The sequence below is a fragment of the Camarhynchus parvulus genome, chromosome 2, assembly GCF_901933205.1.
Source record: "Camarhynchus parvulus chromosome 2, STF_HiC, whole genome shotgun sequence".
In the NCBI taxonomy this organism is placed as follows: Eukaryota; Metazoa; Chordata; class Aves; order Passeriformes; family Thraupidae; genus Camarhynchus; species Camarhynchus parvulus.
In genome coordinates this window covers 100,529,885-100,541,558 of record NC_044572.1, presented here as the reverse complement: position 1 = coordinate 100,541,558, position 11,674 = coordinate 100,529,885, and the positions used below count along the sequence as shown (strand labels likewise).

Here is an 11,674-nt window from a genome sequence, read left to right as displayed (position 1 = left end):
ACTGAAAAGGGGTGGAGGGCCTTTTGTTATTCTTTCTTTAAAAGTAAAAAGTTTTTTTTAGTTGCTTTGGGGTTTGGGTTTTTGTTCCGGTTTTTGAAGTTTGTTTTTCCTTACAGACACTTGAGTACAAAGGTCATAATGTGACATTGCTTTCCTGTCATTCCATAAGGTTCTTAGCTTTCTTTTAGTATGCTTAATGTATTTCACATCTAATTCCAAAAAAATAAATATAAGAACGCCTGTTGCATCTTTAATGATATATCTATGGTCACTCCAGTGTCCCTCCCAAAATTATGGCTATTGTGATAGCTGGCTCCAAGCCCCTCATCCTGCTGGCTGGAGTGACTTGAAGTTTGCTGGCAATGGCACGGTGACACACAGACCCACCCCACACAGATACACTGTGGTCTCTCCAGCCCTGTGACCCACGGTGCCCTGTCCCATGGCTGGCACTTCCACCTTCATGGGGAAAGCCTGGAGACTCGTAGCCCGGGAGGAGTTTAATGAGAAGAGGACAGACCATGCTGATGGGACACCTGCTGAGCCAAACAACAACCTAACATTTTCCTGTTGGATGGTAATGTCTGTTGGGCTTGGCAAAAGGAACACCTTTCACACATTCCCTTGGCACGAGATCTTTCACCAAATCACCAGTACATCATTAAAATATGTGCTACTCGCATGGGAAAACACACTTAGACACAAAATCTTCCTAGAAACAGAGCAAACCTGATTCAAACAAGTACATCTAGGATGTAAAGGTGGCCAAGGCTCAAGTTTTCTTATACCCTTGTCATTGCTTAAGAATTTATAAATTTTCTTCCTACCACAGAGAACTTGGAATTATTTGGCTTTGAGCAACCTGTTCTAGGGGAAGAGTGTTCCTGCCCAGGGCAGAGGGGTTGGAAATAGATGGTCTTTAAGGGCCCTTCTATTCCAAAGCCTTCTGTGATTCTATGGCTCCATAATACTGCTCATAGGAGTTGCTAAGGCAGAGTTCAGCATCATGCACCTTTATTGGCTCTGTTCTCCTGCTCTGTGGTAACTTCTATGAACAACATACTTTCTTCCCCAAAGGCATTAACTAATTTACTACTTCCAGGTTTTCTTGTTGTATCTTCAGGCTCTCATTGTTCCACTTGTTTGTTTCAGTATGTGGACAACTAATTTCTTTCCTAAGCTAAATCTTTTTGATTGCTGTGTATTCCTTTATTGCTAAGGAGAATTACAGAGCATGTCTGAAGCTATTCCAGAATGGTACAGCTCATGTAGGCTCCCATTTGTCCAAGACAATCTCAACTCCAGAACTGGCTTTCTTGAAGTAGTAGGAGGAGGAAGGAATTATTAATTAACACAGCTATGCCTTTTCCCTTTTCTTTCCCTTTCTGAAGCTCCCCTCCATTATTATTTTATTACTTTTATGAAGCTCAGGTACATCAGTGAGACTGATTTTCCAAGCAGGGAGCTTGCCACCTCAGAATCCTTGCTTCACTTTGTCTTTAAAGCAGTAAGAATTTACTGAGTGAATGTGGGGCAAGCTGAGGGTGTAAGAAAGTGCCTCAGTCTGTGTAACTTGGCCCCAGACCACAATGAATTTTGCAAGTCAGAAATCATCCAAATCTGTTTCACATGGCAGTAAACTGGTACAGACAGCACCGCACACAATCACTTGTTTGTCCTCAAAATGTGGGAGAAAATTCATTCTGGGTTCATTAGCTGATGAGCCCATTGTGCATGAACTTTTGTTGGCAGTGGCCTCTAATAATACACATTCTTCAGAGCTGAGAGCCTCCGGCCACTGTCGCTTCAAGTGGAGATCCTCACATCCACGGGACAACCATCTCCAGTTACTACGGGATGTTACAGAACTAACCCTTCTCTCTTCTCCTGCCAGGAGTAAGGTGGCCTTTATATGTAACAAAAAAAGAAACACATTAGCTGTGATGTTAAGTTAAATAGCCTATGAGCCCTTGCTGTTACACTGTTTCTTCTGGAGAGGAGGAGGGAGCCTGGAAGTTGCGAGGTTATGTAATAGGTGCTGCAGACAATATCGCTGTGCTCCAACACTAATCGGAGTGTTTACAACCCTCCCTTTTGTAGCTTCCACTGAATAGCACAAATTCCTGTGGGGGACCTTTTACATTACCGCAGGAGGTGGCACAAAGAGCTCATTCGACAGGGACTAAGCAGCATTGAGTCCCAAGTGAATAAATGGAGCAGGTGGCACGCTGCCACAGTTTTAATGTGTCCAGTAGGCCGGGGATTATGCTTGAGGCTGTGGGAATGAATCGGCCCTGCTTCTGACTGAAACAAATTCCCCTGTTGATGAGCAATCCTGAAAGGGATTCAAATTACGCAGGTGCTCAACGTAACAGAAACTTGCATTGTAAGAGGCAAAAAAAACCCCCACAACATTCCTTATAACACCACTGTAAACAGGATGCATCTTGAGATGGGGATGTGTTCCTTGGCACAGGTCACCTCAAGCAGCATCCAGAGCCTTTCTTAATTTCCCTTGCACTCCAGAAAGCACTAGAGAAGTGGATAACTCCTCTGAGGAGGTCAGATTTGTTATGTGGGATGAAGCCAAAGCCAGTGGCTGTTCTCATGTGAATTGAGGAATTCTGTCAGCAGTAACATCACAGGGAAGGCGGCCCAGGTGCCCCCACTGTGGGGCTGTGTCAGCTCCCTCACTGAGACTGATGGCTTGTGGTGTTTGCTGACCTCCCATTCTGCCAAAAGAATCACAAAATCACAGAATGGGTCAGGTTGGGAGGCACCACAGTGCGTCATCTGGTCCAACCTCTCTGCTCAAGAAGGATCATTCCAGAGCACACAGCACACATCTGTGTCCAGGTGGTGCTTGAATATCTCCAGCAAGGGAGACTCCACAACCTCTCTGGGCAGTCTGTCCCAGTGCATGGTCACCTGCACGGTACAGTTCTTCCACATATCCAAATGGAACTTCTTGTGAATCAGTTTCTGCCTGTTGCCTCTTACCCTATTGCTTAACAGCACTGAGAAGAGCCTGGCTCCATCCTCTTGGCATCCTCCCTCCTTCAGATACTTATAGACATTGATGAAGTCCCCTCCCAGTTGTCTCTTCCCAAGGCTGAACAGGTCCAGCTCCCTCAGTCTTCCCTCATAACAGAGATGCTCCGGCCTCTTAATTATCTTTGTTGCCTTCCACTGGATCTGCTCCAGAAGCTCCACGTCTCTGTTGTACGGAGGAGCCCAAAACTGGACACAGCTCCAGATGCGGCCTCACCAGTGCTGAATAGCGGGGCAGGATCGCCTCTCCTGACCTGCTGGCAACGCTCTTCCTACTGCAGCCCAGGATATCATCGGCGTTCTTGGCCACAAGGGCCAGCTCATGGCTCAGGGACGCTTACGTTCCTTGCGTTCCCAGAGGAGAGATGGACCTGCCGGCTCTCGGCGGCCGCTGAGGGAGCTTCGCATATATCTCGCCGGGGTCCCCTCAGGCAGCCGGACCCCGCTCCCACGGGCCTGGGGGCTTCAACAGCGATGGGGGCAGACGAGCTGGATCCCCCCCCGCGGCGTGCTGGCCGCTGGGAGTTGTAGTGCTGTGGGCGGCTGCGACCGGTAGTGCCCTTCCCGGCAGCGTTCCCCGGAGAGAACTACAACTCCCGTCGTGCTCTGCGCGCGGGGGATGGGGAGACCGGGCCCGCCCGCCCCACCTCCCCGCCCTCACGGCCGCGCGGAGCGAGGCAGCGGCGCGTGCGCGGTGGCGTGAGCTCGCGCCGCTCCCCGCCCGTCCCTGCGAGCGCCGGGCGGCGGCGGCGGCGGAATGGGGCGCGAGGCGGGGCGTGCCCGCCGCGCGTGAGGCCGAGGCGGAGCCGCGCGCGGGCGAGCGGGACCCCCAACGGTCAGTGCGGGGCACGGGGGCCGGGCGGTCCGGTCCGACACCCGGTGAGGGCCGCGGGGCCGGTCCGGGTCCGGGCGGGCGGGCGGGCGGGGGCGGAGGAGCGGGGGGTGGGGGGGCGCACAACTGGCGGCGCGAGCCGCCACCGCCCCGCGGCGCGCGCGGCTGCCGGGTGGGGGAGGGGCCGGCGCGGGCTGCTCGAGCGGGTGGGAGGGGCGGGTCCTCGGGAGGCTCCGCCCATTTTCCCTCGGGTCGCTGCTCGCCCTGCCTCTCCTTTGCCTTCCCTGCGTTCCTTCCCTCTCTCCTTTCTTTCCTTGCTTCTTTCCTTCTCTTGCTTTCCTCTCCCCCTCCGTTCCCCGCCCGGGCGGGTGTCCGGCCCCTGTGCGATACTTACGGGCCGTGTTGTCCCTCCTGCCCTTACGGGCACCTTGTGCGCCCTGTTTCCGTAGGCGTTTGCTCCCTTTGGGTCGTGCGGGTTCGCTGCAGCTCAGTCTGCGCTCTGGGTTGCCTCTTTGCAAGGTCGTTTTTAGCTGTTTTTTTTGGGTTTTTTTTGAGGGATGGGAGAGGTCAGGGATTTATATTCTTCTACCTTCACCTAGAGGTCTCACCTTAAAACCCAGAAAAATTTACTGTTGTTGTAATTTTTCTGCATCTAGTGTGATTAGCAGGTTCTAAGGATGTCGTGTTTCCTACCTGATAATAATGTTGTTTAGAAAGTGTGTGTTCGTGTTCATCATAGAATCACAGAATAGTTTGGAAGGGGCCTGAGAGACCATCTACTTCCAGCCCTTCTGCCATGAGCAGGGACACCTTTCACTAGACCAGGTTGCTCAGAGCCCCATCCCAGATGGCCTTGAACACTTCCAAGGATATGTTAGTGGGTGATGTATGAGTAAATACATCTTGTTTTTAAGTGCTAACAGATGTTCAAACCAGTGAGAAAGATAATGCCAGCAATCCACACCAAAAGTATCTGTTCATGAGAATGGTGTGGTTTGGATTTACCCCACCCCAGTGTCCCTGAGATTCATGACAATTGTTGATAGAAAATAATATTTTAAAAAACCAGGCTAAGGCCTTTTTGCCAGTTGCATAAACCAGGGTGATTTGTGCAAATCCCTGGTTTCAACGCAGGAAAACAGCCCTAACTGTGCCCTTAAACAGGTTTCTGATCTGGAAACAGCTCGAAGTACTTACCATGAGTGGTCTGCACTGCCATAACTCACCCTTTCAGGGGTGGTGTTAAGGCTTTGTTGGCTATGACACAGGATGGTAATGGATGTAAATTTATTAATGAGCTTACAGGGAAATGGCAGAGGGATCCCTTAGATTTGGGTTTTGATGTTGCTTGAGGTGTTGCATACAGCTCGTGGTGGATGGTGCTGTGCTTCAGTTCATTTCAGCTCAGTCTGGGAATAATCCATACAGTCAGTGTGACAAGCTCTTGGGGGCTCTTTTCTACAGAGAAATAAACAAGAAATAAACAGGAATTTTAAAAAGCCCTTCCAAACTGTTGTAGTTTTGAGCATTTAGTACTTCTAAGAGTGTGAAATTTATTAACCCTTTTGCTGTAATGTTCTAGCTAACTACAAGAATAGAATGTCTATTTTGTTGAAGTAGGGAACTGTACATTCCTCGTCCTACCGATCTCATTTCTAGGTTGGAGAAAATAAATTTACTTTAGTCTTCCCACATCTGAAATGGAACATGGGAATAGCTGCCTTCAAATCTTAATACTCCATGTGCAACTTCTGCATTGTTCTGTCTTAGTTCAGGTGTATTCAGGGGTAGGAGGGCATATTTTGTACTTTGGTTTGGTGGGGCTTTTCCCCAAAGTAAGGATTTCACAGTGAAATCACTGGTGTGATTGTAGTTATGTGGGGAAGAAAGTTCTTTTTCTGTAGGGCAGATTATTTCCATTTCTATATGTGCATGTCTACACTGGAATATATTGTCCTGGAATAGCAATAACTGTGTTCCTGCTTCAGAGCTGCACGGCTCAGTTCTGCAGATGTCCTTAAAGCAAAGCTGATATGCACAAGCCCTGCACTGAACTCTTTAGGGTTCTCATCTGCACTGCACCCTTCAGGCACTCCTCCCAGTGAGTTTTAGCTGTATTTTCTTGCAGAAAAGGTTTGCATATTTCCTGAGTAAACACTGCTGTTACTTATGGGCAGTTCTTAGACTAATATGGAAGATGCTGCTGTTCAGCAATAAATATCACCAAATGCTAATTTACTTTCCTTGGATAAAGCTTGGTGTCATGTAGCTAGCCCCAAAATGCCAGAATATAGTATGATATTTACCTTCAGTTTATATCAGTATAGTGTAGCATAATCTACCAAGTTTGTCTCTGAGCTAATGTATCTGGTTATGTTGAATCAGTGAATGTTTCGCTACCCTTACAACTAGTCATGGTTTGCTATGTGCATGGTTTGCTATCATCATCACCTCCTTCTGCTGTTCCCCAGAGCCTTGTGGATGGTGGTTTTCAAATTATTGCTCAAAAAAAAAAAAGGATATCAAATGAGCCCACAGTTGGGCTAGAAATAGGAGGTTTTACTTAGGCTGCATCCCCAGAGGTGGTGGTGTTGAGGGGTGACTGCTGTCCAGATAAGGTTTACATCTTCTGCTTGCCGTGGCCAAAGCCAGAAGGGTAAGGATGCAGGCTGAGTTTAGAAAAAGGAAGGGTGTGACTCCATTCCTGTCCATGCTTAGCCTTCTCCTCCCAACCATCCCTCACCTTTTGGGCTTGACATCAGGCATTACAAACTCGGTGGAGGTATAGTAGAGTGAAACAGACTTTGATGGTGGCAGCGACAGCAGGTCTGCAAAGCTGAATAGCAGCAGGGATCCTGTGCTCCCTGCTTCCAGTTTTTCTTTAGGCTGCAGTAAAAACTGGGGAACGACAGCTTACTTGGGGCAGCTGCTGGGAAGTGGGGGATTTATAGGGTATTATCCAAGTAAGGAGTGTTGATCCAGTACATTGGCTCACGCAGTAAGTTGCCTCAAATATGTCCAAGGAGTTTCTAGTTTATTCTGTCCTGTTACTAGCAGATAATGTACTAGGAAAACATTTATTTAGGTTTCATCAGTAAAGTGTTGTGACAATTTTGAACTAGTAGGGAAGAATTTGTGAAAAAGATAAATAGGAAGTGCAGTGGCTTCAGTGGATAATAAGAAGGTAAAAACAACATTTAATACCTGAACAAAGTATGTCTGACCAGAAATATTTGGAATGTGTAACTATGTCCTTAGTGTTTTTTATTATTGGCTGTGCATTAAAAAAGCACAGAAAGCATCTCTTTTTCTTATCTAATGGTGAATTCTATGTATACATCAACGACTGAGATCTGCAAATTCAAAGCCTTGAGATCACAGCATTTAGAGCAATCAGTTCACTACCTACAAGCAGTATTTCCTTTGATAACTAATTAAGGTGTTTTTAAATAGAAAACACGATTTGGTATTTTTTTCCTTGTCTAGTTCCTGTGATACTCAGTAAACAAAAGTACAGATAATGAAGATGTCCTAGTTTCTTCCAGAAGAAGCTTGGTGTAGGATCCTGACTAAGAAATAGCAGCTAATTATTTACTAAACACATAATTTTATAATAATAAAGAAAAAGTGCTTGCCAGATGCTAAAACAGTAATAATATAAATCAGTACGTACAGCGAATTGTTAATGTGTGTCAATAGTAATGTGATATTTAGCCAAGCTTAAAAAAATATTTATGGAGAAAATGTTGTGTTTTAAATAAGCAAATTTAGTATTGTTTTTTACAGAAATAGGAAATAGTGCAGAATAAAATGATGCAACTATTCTGATATAATACTAATAATTGAAGAATGTGATGTAAGTCACTTCATCTATCCTGGTGCGCCCTTAATTGTTAATAGCTTGCTGTCTGTCCATTTGTTGTAAGTGCTAGGGAGGTAGGCAGAAATACAGACCTTATGCAATCAATGCAAAGAGAAAATTTCTTTAAAAGAAGGATGATAATCCTTGGTGGTACACATTAATTTATGATATGACCTTGTCTGTGATCCCTGCCTTGCCTGATGCAGGCTCTGTGTTCCCTGGAGGAAGCAGGGAACGGTTAATGATTGGTGCCAGCTTCAGCGTGACAGGAGTGCAACGCTGGGGCAGACCCTGTGTGCAGGTGCACAGATGCCCCATTTTGCCTGCTGGGGGCTATACTTCTTCATAGGGATAGGCCCACCCTTCAGTGCAGTGGAAGGGTCATCTTCCCAAACAGTAGGAGCACATTCCTCATATCCACTCTGCCATCTTTATTCTCTTTCTCACCCACATGGAACAGAGCTTTTTTAGACTGGCTATTCTGGTCTCTGGAGGCACGCAGGGAGAGCAAGGGATGAGTGATGGCTGTTTGCATGAGGTGGGAAGGGACAGATGGTTGCTGGAGAGGAATAAAGAGGAGTGAGTGCTGGGTGGTAAGGTTTGACATTCCAAATCAGAATGCAAGTTTGAACCAAACTGAAATTTATTTTAAGGAGAATAAATTTAGTTTCGTGTTCGTTGTTTTGTACATTTCTTAGCAGTGACTAATTCTTGAGTCAATTCCAGTAGTTATGTATAGATAAAATGTATTTTTATACATTTTTGTCCTCTCTAGTATGAAAATTTCACAGGTTTCTGGTGTCTAGGTGAAGGCAGCCCATGAAGTTTTCCTCCTGTTTCACAATTCAGTAGGATCTCTGGGCTTTTTCTGTCACTAAAGGACAAGACATCTGGCAGAAAGGAGCTCTTGGAACTGATCACAGAACTCTACTACCAGAGCTCGAAGAATGACTTTTGAAAACACAATATATGATGATAATTCTTAACTTGACAGTATGGAAAAAGATATCACAGTGGCAAAAATTGCAGCTTCTCTTTCTCATAAAAAAAAAAGTAAGAAAATTTCAAGGGTATTGCTTCTCTTTAAAATCATATCTAACTTCTAAAATAGAACTTACACCTCTGAGCTTGAAGCTGTAATTTAATGTTTATCCTCTAATGGCTTTTGTGAGGTTTAACATTTATCTTACTTTGGTGGTGAAACTTGTTGCTACTTTAACATTTCTAGCCTGCCCTGTTGTGTTTTGTAAATACAAGGATCAACAGTCAGGTGCAGAATTTTTCTGGATGTTGCCATGAAAATAAATTTTCAGTGAGTTTTATTAGCATGAATTAAATTGAGTGCTGAATGTAAATTCTAGTGCTCAACATGCCAGCAATTAAACTCTCTCATTTCATGGTAGTAGTGGTTTTCTGCCATGAATATTATGGAAGTTCATAATTCTCTGGTATTGTTTTCCTGTATCCAGTATACTGCTTTCACATACTTAATACTGAGTGTGTTAATGTAGTGTATAATTACTGGTAAAAGGTAATTAAGTTGACAGATATTTTACTATATTTGTACTGCTCCAGTAGATTTTAATATTGTGAACCAAATGCTGTATATAAAAGTGTAATGCTAAACTGTAAAGAACCCAAAATACCTTTTGTTTTTTAACTGGATTCAAAGAAAAGAGTAATTTCCTTTTCTGCATTTCAGTTGTGGTGGCTTCAAAGGAGATACCATTCCTTTAAGATAGCCTAAAGAGCTTTTTATATTCTGTGGGATATTTTTAATTGATTGAATGGACTAAAACCTTGGGGGCAAAAAAATACCAAGTGATTGAACTGATTTATCCAGAAACTCCTTGGATTATTTCAGTCCAGTGGTTTTAGCTTTTCTTGTCCTTTAGGTGTTTTAATCTTGACAAATTCTCCAAGTTTTCTACATGCTGGCCACTTGTTAATTCTAGATGCAGAGATCTTTCACAGGTCATGCTTCTAAAGTTTTCATTCTGAAATTTGGGGTTGCAGTTCTCCAAAATTCATGCAGTTTGCACCACTTGGGAGCAGATGCCTTTTAAGCAGTCAGGTTTTGAAACATTGTTGGAGGAAACAAATTTCAGCTTTCCAGCTGAAAGAGGAAGTGATGAACCTGTGGAGTTCTTTGCTGCTACATATTAGTATATTAGTGTGACTGATATACTAGGGTGTATATTTAAATGCATGTTCCTTCACAAAGATAAATAAGAACTATTTTTCTGGCAGTGGCTTTCAAAATGTACTTTTGAATATGCCAGAACCTGTATACGACCCCACAAAGCACGGGAGAAGGCACATTAGTTTTACATATGTCATTCATTTTGTGTGCTGCAATTTTATGATATTTTATTTGGTCTATGATCAAATTTCTTTGCAGTTTTCTTTGGGCTTCTTTTGGTTGCTTGTTTTTGATAAATCCCTTAGTAAGTAAGGGTTTAATGTTACTTCAGTCAAACTTCAAACACATCTAAAAGATACACAATCGTGTAAAAGAATTTTGCAGTTAGTGTGTTATCATTAGAACAGTCAGTTGTTGGTGGATATTTTGACAGGTAGGTTTATTACATTTGGTGGGTTTTAGTACTTATGTGCAAGGATTTCACCACTCTTAAAATTGCCTTAGACTGATGGAGGCAGTTTATCTTCTTTAGAGGGAGGGATAGGACAAAGGCCATCTTTGGTCTTATGTGTATTCAGGCTTCCATTAAACTATCTGCTCTAATTTTAATTAAAGCAGCATGACTTATGTTTAGACAAGGCAACACAACAGATTTGGAAAGGCAATCAGAATTTCTTTGGTCCTGTGCTATCAAATACCAAACCTTTCCTCCATCTCTGAAGCATACAGTATTTTTAATGTTGTATGTTATTCAGTTAATTTTTATTGTATTTGGCAAGTAGGTTGAAAACATCAATCAGTGCATTTCTTAAGGTATGGGGGGTTTGGTGATATTCTCAAGATGTAGGATTGCTGAAAATTGCTGCAGTAGATGCTACAGACTGAGCTAAATGAAGCCTGTTTTAGAAAGTATATGTGGATTTAATTTTAAATTCTAAGGATATTTATACATTTTTCTAGAAGGCAGGTGTTTCATGTAAGCTTTCTTCTAAGGCTGGCTAGGTAAATTAGCATAGAAGACAAGGCAAATAGTGTGAACTTGTGGGTCCTGCTGCTGTCCCAGTAATTGGCATTTTAATGGATGACAGATTCCTGCTTTCTCTGCAGAGACCAACAGCTGCCCCATGGTGGGTGGTGCCACACCTTGCCTTCCATGTATTTCTGAATGCTTTCTGTGTTCACATGCGTGACATTTTGCAACATCTCAGCCCTGGAGGTGGTGATGTTAATCATAATTAATAATCTGCTGAGCTTGTAAATATTTAAATTGACTTTCCCTTTGGGTATTGAGTGAATCTGGGGCAGACATGGAAAGCAGAACTTGTAAACCCCATCTCTTCATATGGTACTGAAAAAAATAACTAAAAATTCAGAAATTTGCTGAAAGGCTAAATCCTTCATGTGGTGTTGATGAAGAATTGTCACTGGCATTAATGGGAATATGTCTGGGAAGAAGAGATGGTATAGCCCTACTCTTGTACGGAAACTTAACATACCATGCTATTTTTTTTTTTTAATATATCACATGAATTTGAAAGACATTGACATCTCTTCCCTGCAGGTTCCTGCTGCAGACATAACATGGATCAGCAAAACAATTATTTTGTTGGCTTGTCTCAAAACAGATCTCAAAATAAAACAAGCTGCATCAGAAAAAACCTTTTGGTGGGTAGAACTGCATCTACAATAAGGCTGTGCTTAAAACTGCTGTGCTGGGAGCACAGAAATGTTACGTGTCAGTCCATTATTGTTAAGTTGGGAAAACGTTTGCGTGCAGCCCAGTCTG

The 11,674-nt window shown here is 43.7% G+C and overlaps 1 protein-coding gene across 1 annotated transcript in view; it reads left to right on the top strand.

Moving 5' to 3' along the window:
* Positions 1 to 3,816: 3,816 nt before the first annotated feature.
* RALBP1 (ralA binding protein 1) overlaps positions 3,817 to 11,674 on the top strand; it is a 32,856-nt gene continuing 24,998 nt past the window's right edge. Inside the window, exon 1 of the mRNA XM_030970882.1 lies at positions 3,817 to 3,886. The gene's annotated coding sequence lies outside the window, so the exon portion shown is untranslated. The remainder of the gene's footprint in view (positions 3,887 to 11,674) is intronic.